Source organism: Eumetopias jubatus, unplaced genomic scaffold, assembly GCF_037043125.1.
Source record: "Eumetopias jubatus isolate StellerSeaLion01/CBP00866 unplaced genomic scaffold, mEumJub1_p1.0 scaffold_32, whole genome shotgun sequence".
In the NCBI taxonomy this organism is placed as follows: Eukaryota; Metazoa; Chordata; class Mammalia; order Carnivora; family Otariidae; genus Eumetopias; species Eumetopias jubatus.
This window is the reverse complement of record NW_028274838.1, coordinates 766,723-783,222: the sequence shown is the minus strand read 5'-3', so window position 1 is coordinate 783,222 and position 16,500 is coordinate 766,723. Positions and strand designations below refer to the sequence as shown.

At 46.8% G+C, this 16,500-nt stretch overlaps 2 non-coding genes across 2 annotated transcripts; one reads left to right on the top strand and one right to left on the bottom strand.

Moving 5' to 3' along the window:
* Window positions 1–421: 421 nt before the first annotated feature.
* On the top strand, window positions 422–634 carry LOC148161956 (small nucleolar RNA U3). The gene has a single exon (XR_015767259.1). It is a non-coding gene; the product is annotated as a small nucleolar RNA U3 (small nucleolar RNA).
* Window positions 635–12,888: 12,254 nt separating this feature from the next.
* Window positions 12,889–13,051, bottom strand: LOC148161955 (U1 spliceosomal RNA). The gene has a single exon (XR_015767233.1). It is a non-coding gene; the product is annotated as a U1 spliceosomal RNA (small nuclear RNA).
* Between the last annotated feature and the right edge of the window lie 3,449 nt (window positions 13,052–16,500).

The following is a 16,500-nucleotide window of genomic DNA, read 5'->3' as shown; positions in this document are numbered from 1 at the left end:
ACCCAGTGCTCCATGCAGAATGTGCCCTCTTTAATACCCATCACCAGGTAACCCATCCCCCCACCCCTCCCCTCTAGAACCCTCAGTTTGTTTCTCAGAGTCCATCTTCTCTCATGGCTTATCTCCCCCTCCGATTTCCTCCCCTTCATTTTTCCCTTCCTACTAGCTTCTCTCTCTCTCTATTTTTTTAAACATATAATATATTATTTGTTTCAGAGGTACAGGTCTGTGATTCATCAGTCTTACACAATTCACAGCGCTCACCATAGCACATACCCTCCCCAATGCCCATCACCCAGGCACCCCATCCCTCCCACCCCCACCACTCCAGCAACCCTCAATTTGTTTCCTAAGATTAAGAATTCCTCCTATCAGTGAGGTCATAGGATACATGTCTTTCTCTGATTGACTTAATTTCACTTAGCATAATACCCTCCAGTTCATTTCTACAGTTTGTTACTAGAGAATTTTCTCTGAACGTGTAGAGGACCTGAAACCTCAAGGAGGAGGCACATTGTTCTCTCCTGAGCATGAACGTGATTTTAGGTGTTGTTTCCACAGCTGCCCATTGCCACTGATGATCGTTCTTCTCCTCCTTTGGACGGTAAGAGAGAGAGGATGCAGTGTGAGTGCTTTCTCAACAAATAAAAATTTAAAAAGATAAACTGTACAACTAAATGCATTTTCACAGATGTACATACAATTGAAACTACTGCTCCATTCAGGACACAGGGCATTTCTTCTACCTCACAGCTTCCCTTGGGTGGATCCATTGAAGTCTCTCACTGCCTTCACCCTCAGCCCCAGGCAACCACTGGCATCAAAGACGGCTTGATTTTTAACCACGTTATGGAAATGGAACTCTTTTATGCCTACATTCCTCCGTGCAGCCTAAGGATTCTTATATCTATCCATATTACTAATGGATCACCAGTTCAGAATTTTTCATTGCTAAGGAGTATTCCTCTGTATGGATATATTTGGTCTGTACATTCACCTATTCATGGCCATCTATGCAGTTTCCTGGGTTTGGCCATGGGGAATAAAGCTATGATGAATATTCATGTGCAGTTTGCTGTGTGGCCATATTGTGTAAATCCTTAGGAGAGGAATGGCCGTTCACGTGATTGGTAAATGTTTATCTGTGGTTCAGCTTTTCTCGGTGGTTGGACCATTTTTCATTCCCACAAGTGTATGAAACGTCTAGTTACTTTACATCCTCACCACATATGTTTTCGGTCTTCGTAATTTTAGCCACGGGGATGGTTGTGTAATGGTAACTCACTGTAGTATTAATTTATCTTCCCAATGGCTGAGTGTACGGTCGAAAACTGACCTCTGTGCTTCAGAGCCAAAATATAAGACGAAGACAGAGTTTGGAATATTGAGGAACAATAGCTTTATTGCTTTTCGGGGCACAGGGGGCTAGAACAGGCCAAGGCCCTCAAAAACTGTAAGTCCCCTCCCCCTGAAGGAAGGGGCGGGGGGGGGTGTTTTATTTTGACAGAAATTGTGTGCATGATGCCAGCCTCCTTCATCCTGTCTTTAGGGTGGTACCAGGCTCCTGAAACAAAAGGCTTAGAAGGGAGGAGCAGAGGTTTGCAGAAGAGAAGGAAAAGGTTACTTAGTTTAAGATGAAGCCTTGCAGAGACATTAGTGAATCCCTTTTGATTTATGTTCAACTTCATGCTTTTCAATGGTTTCAAGTGGAGCATCTTTTCAAGTGCTTTTTGGCCATTTGTGTATCTTCTTTTGTGAAGCATTTCTTCTTCAAGTCTTTTGACCAGGTTTCCTATTGCATTGTCTTAGCAGACACAATATGTGTCAGAACATTACACTGAAAACTGCAGAGCACTACTTCCAGAAATTAAAGAACTAAATACATGGGGAGATAAAATTTGTGGTGGATTGGAAGACTCATTATGGTTAGAGGACAATTCTTCCCAAATTGATCAAAAGATCTAATACAATGCCAATCAACCTTCTAGCAGACATTTTAGTAAGTATTTCTAAGCTGATCCAAATGTTTATATGGAAATGGAAATGATCTTAAATTATCAAAGCAATGTTAAGAAGAAGGAGAAAGCGACAGACTTACATTGTCTATTCCAGAATTACTGTATAAACCTTTTGTGCAATTTAAAAGTGATTTGTCCGATTATTATTCAGTATAAGAGTTTCTGCGCATTCTCACTGCAGCTTGGAAGTTGCTTTACCCCTTTTTCACTGTAGCTACTTGATCTATACTTTAGCCAATAGTTCCAAAGTTTTTAAGTGGAGAGAGAATACTGAAGCTAGAAAGTATTTCACTTAACAGAGAGAAAGACTAATCCCTGATCATTAGGGCAAGGATGACCCTACAAGACTTAATGAACTCGCCTCTATTTTCCAGTTGGCCAAGACAAAGTGGGGAGCTACTGATACCAGCAGTTTCCTCTGCAGACCTTCATAGTGTTGACTGCTTTGGGTTTACATGGAACCTAGGTGTTGGCTGTGTCCTGAGAGGCTGAAATTGAGTTGAGGCCCAGGGTCCCTGGGTCAGGACAGGTCATCCAGCTGTTGGAAAACACGGAGGGAGACCAGGCCATCCCCAGGCAGCACTGGCCACTTCCTCCAAGGAATCCACCACCACTACACTTTTCATGACTTCTGGTAACTAGACTGAGAGCCCCACGACAATTGGGATAATGTTTTACTCATCTCTGTACTCATGACTCCTAGGACCAAACCAAGCACTGAGGAAGCTCTCGGAGACATTCCTTCATGGATCTGATAAAGGGGGTGGCAAATTTCTAATCTCAACTACATTCCTGTCCCAAATACATGCACGAATGCTCTCTGCTTTCTTCCAGGAGGCAACAAATACCCTTCCTTCCAGAGGAGCCTGCCCTACACTCTCAATGCCCCATGACACTCCCCTGTGGTGAGCTCTGATGAAGAGGGACTGTCCTCTTGGATTCCTCTCAATGGTTCTCTCAGTAGGAAGAGATGTCTTCGGCCTAGCCCCCTCCCCCCTCCATCCTCTGCACTGCCACCATACCCCAGGTTAGGAGAGCTACAACAGTTTTTAAAATGATTTTATATATTTATTTGAGAGACAGCGTGAGGGAGAAAGCAAGAGTGAGAGAGAGACAGAGAGAAAGATAGAGAACAGCTGGGGAAGGGACAGGGGGAAGCAGACTCCACTGCTGAGCAGGGAGCCACCCCCCTCAATGGGGCTTGATCCCTGGAGCCTGGGATCATGACCTGAGCTGAAGGCAGGCTCTCGATGAACTGAGCCACCCAGGGGCGCTGAGCTACAAGATTTTGTTTGCATTCTTCCTCTCACTGCTTTGACCTCCTCTGTGAAATCTTATTGATGTCAGAATTCCAAGTTCATAACAGAGACTAAGGAAAATGAAACACTCAACACACGGTCAAGACAAAGGTGTGTAAAGTCTTTGACAACCATAAATTCAGAAGAATATAATTGGTATCACTGCCTCAGAGGCAAGGGTCTCCTAACCTGGCCCTTCCTGACCTTAGGGTAGAACTCTTTGTGGTAAGAATGGACAAGTCCAACCTTTATCCAAACATCACTGATCCCTCTAAGCCCACACTTACTTGGAGAACATCGACCGTGAGGGAGCTCCAAGGTCAAAGCTAGGGGTCTGGGGCAGAACCTCATGGTCACATCGTCCACCTCTTTTTTTTTAAGATTTTCTTTATTTATTTGACAGAGAGAGACATAGCGAGAGAGGGAACACAAGCAGGGGGAGCGGGAGAGGGAGAAGCAGGCTTCCCGCCGAGCAGAGAGCCCCATGCGGGGCTCGATCCCAGGACCCTTAGATTACGACCTGAGCTGAAGGCAGACGCTTAAAGATGTAGCCACCCAGGTGCCCCTCCTCCTCCTCCTCCTCTTGGAACTGGTGCTTCCCTGCAGTACAAACCAACCCCGATCCATTCCGTGGGGCTCCTCGGGAGGTGCACAGGTTCACCGTGGACAAAGTTACTCTCCTCGTTCTCCTTGCTCAGCTCAGGCTGCTCCTTGCAGAGTTGGATGCCGCTGTATGCATTCCTCAGTTTCCCCTGATTTTTCTGGACCCAACTTGTCCTTCTTCTTACCTCCTTTGGGCAACCACCTGCTCCACCATTGCCTTGTCCTTCTTTGCGTTATTCTCATCCTCCAAACCTGCTGATTTTCTGTCTCCCAAATGCTCCCTCTGTTCTCTGTTTTCAGTGTGGGCTCAGCTCAGGCTCCTGCAAGAGACACACAGTGAAGGGACCAAGTCAGGTCTCAGCTGCAGTCCCCAGGGCTGCTTCAAAGGCACCGCAGACCCTTGTGCACTCACAGAAACTGAGCAGGAAGGGACCGTGGAGAATTTGAATAACAACCTTATCTTACATATGAGGAAGCTGAGCGCAGAGAGATGAAGAGATTTTCCCAAACTCCTTCAGCACTTGATGGCAGCACGGCCCCCACACAGGACTTGGCTGCGAGCTTCCCTGTGGAGTCTCCTAACGTACCCTCTGGGAAGGCACATCTGAATTTCAGGGGACACTTAAATTAGAAGTTCAACTTAAAAATAAATACTTTTTAGGAGACTTTGGATCAAATGTAGATATTTCCACTGTTAAAAATACCAGAAATTCCTTCCTGGGGACAAATCTTTTTCCCAGGTATATAATTCTGTTACTTCTTTCCTTTACAAATCATTGGCTAAGATATTAGGATCACAAAAAAGGTATGCAGGGAAGGAGAAGTTCCTCTGTTACCTGTCCTGGTCTCCCAGCTTAAGTAAGAATTAAGTTTCACTGAGACATTGAATACGCATGGAGAACGGATATTGAAATGGAGACCCTTAAAGAAATATAAAGTATTAAGGCAGACAGTTTTTATGCATTTTAGACAAGGAGAAAATACATTTCTCAGGGATTTGGGGGAGTTTTAATTTAGAGAGTGTCTAGACCGAATTTAGAAACCCTGGTGAGAAGGATGTCTTTTTACTTCTTAGTACAGGGGGTGCCTTTTTCATATGGGAGATTGGTTTCCTGCTTTCAGGGAGACAGAGGAGGGTTTGAGTGTCCTGGTACCAGTTTCTTTTTGGGTAGCTTCAATTCAAAATAATCAATATTGTCGACCTCAGAGAGTCGGGGACCTGGGGTGGCGAAGGAACTGAGAAAAAGAGACTACCGCGGCGCCTGGGTGGCTCAGTTGGTTAAGCGGCTGCCTTCCGCTCAGGTCATGATCCTGGATTCCAGGGATCGAGTCCCGCATTGGGCTCCCTGCTCAGCAGGGAGTCTGCTTCTCCCTCTGACCCTCCCCCCCTCATGCTCACTCTCTCTCTATCTCATTCTCTCTCTCAAATAAATAAATAAAATCTTTTAAAAAAAGAAAAAGAGACGACAGTATAGCGAGGCACAGGGGACCCCAAGCAAACAGCCCGAGGTCCTGAGGTTTATTTTCCATAATCTAATATACCTTCTACAGTGATATAGTACTATAATGATTTACAGCAGGGGCTTAGTAAGGCGCATCTTCCACGTACACAGGGTTAGTCAAGTGAAGCAATGGCAGTGGAGAAGGAATAAAGAAATCTGCAACTGGCTGTGATCAATTAATTGTAAACAGCATTGTACTCGGTCTTTAACACAGGATAAGAAAACAAAAAAGGGAATGCACAGTGTGCTGTTACAGCTGGCTTCCTATCTACAAAACATCTTCTGCTGTGTACTTTAGATCAGACCACACACATCCCAAGGGCATTTCACTCTGATCCTTTCAGGTTATTTTTAACCCTGCAATCTCGAGTTTTCTCAGAGATCTTGGAGTCTGAATGAACATGCACCAGTGGTCGTTGTGGCATTCTGTTTCCCCCAAATATGCCATTGTGGTACATTTTGGGCAATCTGACCTTGGCGCCTATGGGTACTATGGTTTCTCTCCGCCTTGCTCATTACTCAGTGCCTATTTCAGAGAGAAGGCTAAACATATCATTCTTAGAAATACCAAGGTGGCTCTCTCGGTTCAGCGTCTGACTCTTGATTTCAGCTCAGGTCATGATCTCAGGGTCATGCGATTGAGCCCCAGTTTAGCCTTCATGCTCAGTGCAGTCAGCTTGGGATTCTTTCTTCCTCTCCGTCTGCCCATCACCCCTGCTCTAAATAAATAAATAATATTTAAAAAAGAAATACAAAATAAATCCCATGACCTTATGTGAAACTAATACAATGCCTATGTTAAGTGGACCAGATTAGTTTAAAAATTATTTTAAAGCGCACCTGGGTGGCTCAGTTGTTTAAGTGTCAGTCTTTGGCTCAGGTCAGAATCCCAGGGTCCTGGGATAAGCCCGTATGTCCAGCTCCCTGCTCAGTGGTGAGTCAGCTTCTCTCTGTTCCTCTTCCACTACCCCCACCACCGCTCCTGATATCTCAAGTACTCTCTCTCAAATAAGTAAATTAAAAAATTTTAAAAAGCAATGCAATGGTCCTCTCTGGAATCAACCCACACATAAGCATGCTTTCGTTTTGCTGCACCCCAGTCCCCCTTTCTCTTTATTACCTATCTGACCTACATCCTTCCCCCAGCGATGGAGACAGCTCAGATGCACTGCTTCACCTGGTGGTGGGGCCAAAGAGAAGTGCACACATGGTTAGAATGGGCTGCCTTGAGAGTCAGCCGAAACGTAGCTACAGGCAGTTAGAAACAAGCCTAAAGTACCATTAAGAATAAGCACTACAACATTTAGCGGTACAGATTTTAGGTGTGGTATTGATATCACCTTCCTTGTACAAATGTGTTTAGACTCAAGCATGAGACTATGGGATCAGACAAAATGAAAGAAAACTGTGTCAAGTGTGAAGATACTAAGTTACCAAAGTTATTCTGAGTTGTATAATTAGTTTGTCCCTTAGCCCCTCATTTCCACCTGCAGAACCTAGAAGACGTGCAACAGAGTCTCCACTTGCCATCAAAGTCAATCTGAGGACACAATAATTTAAACTGTTAACCCAAACTTTCCATTTTTTCTTAACCTGTGTTGAATACCAGGCATTTCGATTACCCATTCCCATTTCCAGGGAGACTGCAGTGAGGACGGAGAATAATGTGGTGCATCCAGGTAACAGTCTGTTTCTTGGTCCGCTTCTGTGCTCAGCATGTCAACTTTTGTCTGCCAGTGGACCTCTAACCACACAGGGGAAACCCAACAAATATTAAAAGTGTAGGTTCTCTAGGTTAATCTACATTTAGGATTCTGTAGTGCTCAGAATGGCTCTTGAACTGCAAGGACCAAGGTAAATGCCCCCTCCTTACCTTAGGGGGAGTAATTCTGATTCCTGAAGCATGCACCTCTTCGTTTTCTATTTATTATTATTTTTTTTAAATTTCAGCTAGGCTCCATCACCTACGTGGGACTCTAATGCATGACCCTGAGATGAAAGTTGCACGCTCTACTGACCGAGGCAGCATGCGTCCCCCCCAGGACCTTTGATGCAGGCAAATACCATGATTTTCATATTGGAAAAGTACTGCAAACTGTGGGACATGCCTTCAATCCGCTCCACTCCTTCTGGGCATGTTTCGTGAGTTCCGACTGTGTGCGAGTCCTCTTTCCCACCCACCCATAGAAGGGCATATACATGGAAAATGTGCCCATCCATAGAAGACCCTCTAGGATCCCAACCCAGATCCGCTGGGATCCCTGGGGTCTTTTCTGTGTTATGCTCTCCTGCTCTCAGTGTGTTTCTGCCTCTAAAGGCACCTGTGAGCAGGACTGCCCTGGGGCTCCTGGAGCTCCTTTGTACCCAGTCCCAGAGAACGGGGAGTACATGCCGTATATGACCACAGCCCCCATGTATCTCCCCTCCCCAAAGGCACTCAGCCTTTCACTAACAGGTGCAGCAGGGTGAAATCTCCATTCCTGGCCCAGGGGAGACTAACTCTGAAACACAAGTGTCCCCTAGGCTCTCCTAAACCTGTCAGGACAAAGCTCCCCCACAGCTGTTGCTGGAAATCACAACTTACACAGCAATGAACTCAAAATGGTCACAGATCTAAGTATAAGAGCCAAAACTATTGTGCAAGAGGACTACATGGGAGAAAATGGTCAGGAATTCACAGTAAGCAAAGAGTTCTAAGTCACTACGGCAAGAGCACGATACGTAAGAGAAAATTGAAGAAGAAGAAGTTTTTGCATCAAACATTGCCACTGAGAAAAGGAACAGAGAAGCCACTGATTAGGAGAAAATATTTGTGGATTAAATACCCAATGGGGACTCACGTTCACGAGAGACAAGAGGACTTTGAACTCACTCAATGGGCAGAAGCAACACACTCGTTTAAGCCAGTATAAGAGTCGAATACACATGTACCAAAGGAGACACATAAAAAGGTAATCAATGTTATTAGTAATATGTTATTATTTCTCAAAGAAATGCAAGGAAAACCAGGTACCATTTTACACCAACTAGTGTGCTTACGTCCCAAAGACGATACCAAGTGTTGCTGAGGATGAGCAGAAACTGGACCCTCCTATATTGCTGGTCGCAACGTAAAATATAACAGCTCCTGCAGAAGCCACTTTGAGAGTTCTTAAGAGTTCAGCACAAGCTTGCCATAGGACCCAGCCATTCCACAACTAGGAATCTATCTGAGAGAATAAAAACATATGTCCGCTCAAGTCTCGTCAGAAATGTTCCGGGCAGCGTTATTCACAATGGGCAAAAACTGACAGCAACACAAAGGGCCATCGGCTGGTGAATGGACAAACCAAATGTTTCCTATGTGTACCATGGCATCTATTCCGCAACAAAAGGCACAGAAATCTGATCCAAGCTACAGCATGGAGGAACCTCAAAAGGATGCTAAGTGAAAGAAGCCAGTCACCAAGAACTACAGACTGTCTCATTCGGCTTATGTAAAATGTGCAGAAAGGAGCAATGCACAGAGACAGAAAGCAAATCAGTGCTGCTTGGGGCTGGAGGAGGGAGCGGAGACTGTCTGCAGAGGGGCTGGAGGGAGTGTGGGAAGGTGAAGGAAGCCTCTGAAACACACTAGGGCACTAGCTGAACAACTCTGTCATTGTTGACAATGGGTGAAATTTATTGTATGTCAATTTCACTTAAAAAAAAAAGAAAGAAGGCGACCCTCGCACATCAGTGGGTCCTGGGGTCCCCAGGCAAACACTGCCTGGTGAGGGGCCACATCCTGGAGTCCCAGCAGGTGGTGGCTCAGAGCCTGGTTTCTGACCTCCCAGCTGGAGTCAGGGGTTCAGTGACTGTGCCTTCAGTCTCAGGCCCTGGCAGTTCCCCTGGAATCCACCAGGCGGCAGACTACTTAAGGGAACAGACCTTCAGGTGGCCCAAGGACACCAGGGGGAAGCAAGCAAAGATAGGGCACCAGCTGGCTGGAGATTCCTAGAGGAAGTGAAGGCTGCAGGACCCAAGGAAGCTGCTGGCAAGATCTGGATGGATCTTAAGTAGGTTTGGTCCCCTGGGTGGGCTCTAAGCACTAAGCTTTAGGTTAACATCCAAAGGTTCCCTTTGATGCTCCCTCCTGCAGTGGCACTGAGGCTCTCCCCGTGGAAGCTCAGCATAGGGAAAAGAACCTGTGCTGCTATTCACCTTCTTCTGAGTCGAAATGGAACACTTGGGCTGCGTTTAGGGGAATCTGCCCTTTTCTGGCCCTCTATGTAGGGCCAGCTCCTGGGTGCTGAACCATCCCTGCAGGAGGCTAGAAGAGGCACTCTGGTCCTTCACATTGGAGCTGGGCTTGCAAAGAAGGGTTCCTGCTAATCCATATTTCCCTGGCCCTGGCTGAGCATCCTGGTCCAAGATCAGGGGCTGCAGTGGCCTAAAATAGGGACTTCCTACATGTCACTGCTCCTCTCTGGAAAGTCCAAAGGCGGCCCATGGTAGTGGTGGGGAGAGGGGAGGGCATAGAAACCTATACTCTGTCAAAACATCATCCACAGTGAAGATTTAAAAACAATGTTAGAGGACAGATCTCATATTATGTAGTCGGTGGTGCAGTAACAGCTCTGCGAGGTGAAAGAGGGTAGCTACACTAGTAATCAGCCTAACATAATTTATAGAGTCGTCCAATCCCTGTGTTGCCATGTGAAACTGATCTCACATGGGGAATCAGTTATGACTCAATTGTTTAAAAACCTGAAGGTGAGGGGAAAACATTTGAAAACGAAGCAATAAAACTATAGTTGACTGGGGAACAACATGGCTTTGAATTTTAGTGAACAATGTCGGTCCACTCATGGGTTGATTATTTTTTTTTTTTTTTTTACAAATACAGTCTAGTACAAATGTAGAAATACATTTTCTCTTCCTTATGATTTTCTCAATGATATTTTCACTCTAACTCACTGTATCAAAAGAATAAAGTACATAATTCAAGTAACCCACAAAATATGTATTAATCAACCGTTTTTGTTATCTGTAAGACTTCAGTAGGTTATTAGTAGCTATGTTTTCTGGGACTCAAATGTTATACAAAGATTTTCAATTGTGGGACTCTGTACCCCTAACCCCCAGGTTCTTCAAGGGACAATTTGTATCTGGATTTGCAAATGACATACTCCTGTATACAGAAAAATACCAAATACACACACACAGAAACCACGACTATTAGAGTCCATAACCTATTTCAGCAGAGTTGCAGCGTACAAGGCAGACAAATCAGGTGTTTCTATAACCTAGGAATGGACACCGGGAAAGTCAATTAAGAAAAAGATTCCATGGACAACAGCACCCACCCGAATGGTATCGAAGAATAATTGAGTCAAGGAGGCACAAAACCTGTACACTGAAAACTACACAATATTGCTGCAAGAGATTAAGGAAGACCTCAACAAGTGGAAAGACATCCTGTGTTCATGGATTGGAATGGTTAAGGTGGTTCAGAAGGCAACAGCAGGATCTGCAGATTCTTTTGGATTCCTATTGAACGTTTTTCTTCTGCCTTCCCTAATCACCATCAGCCCCTTGCAGTACATTTCCTTTCAGACATTGTGGTTTTCATCTCTTCATGTGAGATTGGGTCCTTTTTTTTTTTTTTTTTTAACATTTTCCATGTATCTGCTGAATGTTTTCACCAATGGGATGCAGTTAGAACAAATGCTTTCTTGTGCTCTGGTGATTCCCATCTTGCTGTCAGCTCTGGGTCATTTTCAGATGAGTGATCCATCTCTTCAGGAGGGCTCATTTCCCCCCTTTGTCTGCATACCTCAAACTGTTGGATGGAACGCCAGACACTGTGAATGTTACCTTGCTGTTTGCTGGATATTTTTGTGTTTTCTATAATATTGAGCTTTGTTCAGGGATGCACTGAAGTTACTTGGAAACATTTCTGCTGTTGCTTCAATGCATAGTTCAGTGGCCCAGAGCAGGGCTCCGTGGAGGACTCACCATGAGTTCCAGGTACTGTAGCAAGCCCTCCCCCTGTCTTCCACCCTATTCGTCACAAATTAAGAGGGTTACTTTTGCTTAGTCTATCTGTTGGACACAGGCACTATTCCCAGCACCGTGTGAGCACCAGGCCCTGTGGAAAGGATTACCCCCTGACTTGCTGTCCATGCCTCCCCAGGGCCCCTCCACAGCTCTGGCTAGGTGACTTCCTGCAGCTCTGTCCTCCCTGAGACTCAGTCCTGGGTTCTCTCAGATCAGTGTCCTCAATTCCAGGAGCTCCATGGGGCTCCTATTCAAGTTCCCCTCCCCCCAGTGCCTTGCTTGGAAACTCTCTAGAGCCAGTACCTCTGAGCAGCTCTAGGGCTCTGCTCACCATTGTGTTGCCATGTGTCCGGGATGGCTGTCCCCTTTGCCTGATGCCCAGGATCTTGGAAATCTCCACTTCGCGCATCTTGTGTGACGCTGTTGCTCTTTTGTTTAATTGTTTCTGGCAGAAGAGTAACCCGTTGCTGAGTCCCAGTTGGTGTGGCTCCCCTAAGTGAAAATCAAAGTTGGAAGACCCTCAGTTGTAGATTCTGAATAGAGGCCTTTAGGGAGTAGAGAAAAAAAACACCAGCTCTGGTGAAAGCCTGAAGCCAGAAACCCCTTCAAGCTCAGTTTGACAAAGCAATGCAGGTACATCAGTAGGGACAGTTTTGGCTTGAGCCCAAGAGCTGCAGAAGGCCCACGGCCCTTTGTCCTAGAGCTAACCTGCTGTTTGGGAAAGGTCTGTGGTGCCAAACCCAGCGGGTTCTTTGTGAGTAGACAGAGGTGCCTCTTTAAAAGCCTGTCAGGGGGCATCTGGCTGGCTCAGTCAGGAGAGCAGGGGAGTCTCCATCTGGCTTCATGAGCCCTATCCCTACTTTGGGTGTAGGGATTACTTCAACAAATAAACTTACAATAAATAAACAGTACATCAAGCCGGACCCTCTCTAGTCTCGGAAGGGTCCTCTGGAGCAAGGCTATACTAGCTAGGCTACCAAGTGGCCTAATCAAGGATACGGAGTCTGGGGATTGGGTGAGGCTTTGCAGGGTGCCTGGGGGGATAGGTGGGGAGGGGAGGGAGGAAGGAGAAGGGATGCAAACCCCTGTTCCCTGGGGAATGAAAAGAAAGCACCTTTGCTGGATCAGGGACTGCAAACCACATACTGAAATATAAGCAGAGAAATTGCTCTGCGAAAAACAGAAAAAACCCCGACAGCCAAGGTGGGATGTATGACCAGTGGACAGAAACTGTCCTGCATGCTTTTGATTGAGAAACAGCCAAACCCAGATTCTCAAGAAAGCAGCCCTTAAAAGCAGAGGTGTTTTCTTCAGGGTCCTGGTGTCCCCTGAGTGAGCTTCCTCTTCAGCCCATGTCATCAGCCAAAGTCATGGAAAAGACAAAACAAACAAACAGAAAAATGAATAAGAAAACAAAGGCTATTCTTAAACAACCAACAACAGGTGAAAGAGCAAAAGCAGCCCCCCACTGCCACTGCCACAAATAATGCAGAGGAGTTGTCCATACTCGGGGAAATCGCGGGGGTCAGCATGTCCCTGGTATGATGGAAGGGCCTCCCCTGGGAAAACCACCTGCTTGATCCCGGAGTCTCCCCTGCCGGGTAAGTGTGACTCCCTCCGCCTCCGCCCCACACCAGTCTCACCCCCCTTCCACCGGACACACAGGCTCACTCGCCTAGGCGCACCCCAACACCCTCGGCACCCACTCCTGTCGCAAGCATCCTCACCCTCCACACGACGCTTCCGAATAGGATGGACGCAACAGCGCTGCTACCTCCTCAGCCCCACGAATTCTAAGTTGCAGAACCCCACCGCCATGTTGCCTGGTTTGCATCAGACAAGCCCCGTCCGTGAAGTCAAGGGCTTCGCCTCAGTCCCCAACCCCACCCCATCTCCCTGCCCCCCAGCTCCCCTCCCAACTTGGATTTCAGTACTGGTGTTCCTCCTTCTCCTCCTCCAGTCCCCCTTCCCCTTCTCCCTTCCCGTGCCCTGGCTTCCTTCCTCACCTGCCCAGTCTCCTCTGTCTCCTGAATTGGTTACCACTCTTTCCTCTCCCTGCAGCTATGGCCCCCCAAACCCTACACAACCCCCCCCACCCAGCCCAGGGGAGGCTGTACCAGCCAGAGAGAAACATGAGGGAGGACTTTCCAACAGCCCGCGAAGAGCAGATACAACTCTCTCTTGCTCTCTCTAGCTCTCTCTCTCTTTCCCTTTGGGCCCTGGTTGGAGGACACCGAGTGCCATGGCTGCACCTGTACAGTTCAAACCAGTCCCCACAGCCTCCCCCAGGCCTGGACACTGCGGGGGGGAGGGGAGGACCAAAAGTCCGCAACCCCTGGGCCCTCGGGCTGACACCAGCCCACAACACTCCACACGCTGAACACATCCCAGGGCCTGCTTCTTCCCCAGGAGGGCTCCTAGGACAGGGACGGCGCGCCCCCTCGTGGCTTCGCGGGGAGACGCCCAAGGATCCCGCTGTTGAGGGCAGGGCCAAAGGGGACCACTGCTTCTGCTCCCTTAAACCAGGCTCAGCGTTCTCAGCAGGGGGTTAGTGGGGTCCCAGGCTCCCCACTCGGCCACCGCCTGCCCTCCCTCCACCGCTGGGCGCTTCCCCCTGGAGGGGATTTCTGCAGTCAGGTCGGCCTTTGGAGGGAAAATAGCCAGGTCTGGAAAACTAAACAGACTACTTTGAAGAGATTTGGGCAATTGTATGGTCATGGATGGAGCGCCCTAGGGTTCTGATTTGCCTTGTCTTGCTTGCGCCTTGAGGTAGTGGTTTACTTTTCCCGGAATGTTTAAATTAGAAAAGATTGGAGGGTGGAGAGGGGGCGTCCAACTTTAGTTGTCACCTGAGATCAATAGTGTGCTGCTGGGTAGAATAATGCCCCCTCACTAGGAGCTGTTCAGGCTAATGCCAGGAACCTGTGCACATGTTCCATCCTGCAGCAAAAGGGACCCTGCACAGGTGCTTATGTTAAGGACCTTGAGATGGGGAGATGATCCTGGATTATCCAGGCGGCGCCCTGCAATGACAAGGGGGTCTTAAAACACAAAGAGGCAGAGAAGAGGTCAGAAGGAGGCTGTGTGAGGAGGACTCTGCCTGCTGGGGCTGGGGCTGGGGCTGAGCATGGAGGAGGGGCCTCTAGGAGCTGGAACAGGCAAAGAGACACACTGCCTGCTTAACCTAAAAAATAGCGCCAGGTATTTTACCAGCCAAATTGGGATTCCTGGGGAATAAAAGGGAAAGGTGATGTGGGACAACCAGCTGGTCTGAGGAAAGTCACCTAACCAGAGCTGTGCAGGGTCCCTGGTGTGGCTTGCAGTGAGGTCCTGCTCAGGGCCTCCATGGGAGGAAAGGCCAGCAAGTCAGGGGGCAATCATTTGAAAGCAGTAGAGGGAACAGGACCTGGAGCTCTCCCAGGCAAAATGGCCCCTAATCAGGAGCCAGATCCGTCATCGGAAAATAATCCAGAGCTGACACATATGAGAACCGCCAGAGAAGGATATGAAAGCTTTTAGTATAAGTTTTCCATCAGTTGTAAATGTTAAACCGAGAAATAGAAAATATAAACAACACCCTCTCTATCTTTAAGAGATGAAAACTACAACGTCTGAAAGGAAATATACTACAAGGTATTGACAGAATTTAGAAAATGCAGAAGAAAAATTTTTGATAGAATTGTATTGACTCTGTAGATCTATTTGCATAGTATTGCCATATGAATTATATTAAATCTTCCAATGCATGCATACAGTTGTTTTTTTCTCCCCATTTGGTCTTTCATCTCTCGCAGAACCATTGCTTCTTATGCTTTTCAGTGAACAAGTCTTGCTCTCCTTGAATGAATTTACACCTGACACTTTTACTGTGTTGTGTGCCATTGTAAATAGAATTGCTTTCTAAATTTCCTTCTCAGATTGTTCATTGCTAGTGCATAGAAACACAACTGATTTTGTATATATGGTACCCTGCAACTTTACGGAATGAGTCTATGGACTCTAATATTTTTGTGTGTGGATGATTTGAGGTTTTTCTATCTTTAGGAGCATGTCCTCTGTAAATAGAGATACAGGTTGACCCTTGACCAATGCGGAGTAAGGATGGTGACTCTCAAGATCAAAAACCTGTGTATAGAGGCGCCGTGAGGGGCGGTAGCAGCGGCGGTGGTGGTGATAGTGGCGGTAGCTGTGAGGGGATTCCGGGAAGATGGTGCTGATTAAGGAATTCTGTGTGGTTTTGCCATGTTCTGTTCAGGAGCAAAGTTCCTGCATTCGTCAGGATGATTGCTCCGGAGGGCTCCTTGGTGTTTCACGAGGAAGCCTGGAACGCATACCCCTACTGTAGAACAAACCATTATGCCTCAGTTGTAACGAGTGTATATATGAAAGATGATTTCTTCATTAAAATTGAAACATGGCACAAACCAGACTTGGGAACATTAGAAAATGTACACGGTTTAGATCCGAACGCATGGAAAACTGTTGAAATTGTCCGCATAGATATTGCAGATCGAAGTCAAGTTGAACCAGCAGACTACAAAGCTGATGAAGACCCAGCATTATTCCAGTCAGTCAAGACCAAGAGAGGGCCTTTGGGACCCAACTGGAAGAAGGAGCTGGCAAACAACTCTGACTGTCCTCAGATGTGTGCCTACAAGCTGGTGACCATCAAATTCAAGTGGTGGGGACTGCAAAGCAAAGTAGAAAACTTCATTCAGAAGCAAGAGAAAAGGATATTTACAAACTTCATCGCCAGCTTTTTTGTTGGATTGACAAGTGGAATGATCTGACAATGGAAGACATTAGGAGAATGGAGGATGAAACTCAGAAAGAACTAGAAACAATGCGTAAGAAGGGTTCTGTCCGAGGCACGTTGGCTGCTGATGTCTAGATGAGTCCCCTGTAGGGTCAGAGACAATATGAAACTGTTTACGTAATCAAGGTCAAGTGAGGGGAACAAGTGCAGCCAGTGATGAGTGAAGAAGGATCTGACCAGTATCTGGCAGTGCTGACGTTTCCCAGATGTGTGCTTGTGATGACATACTCACAGGTTCCCAA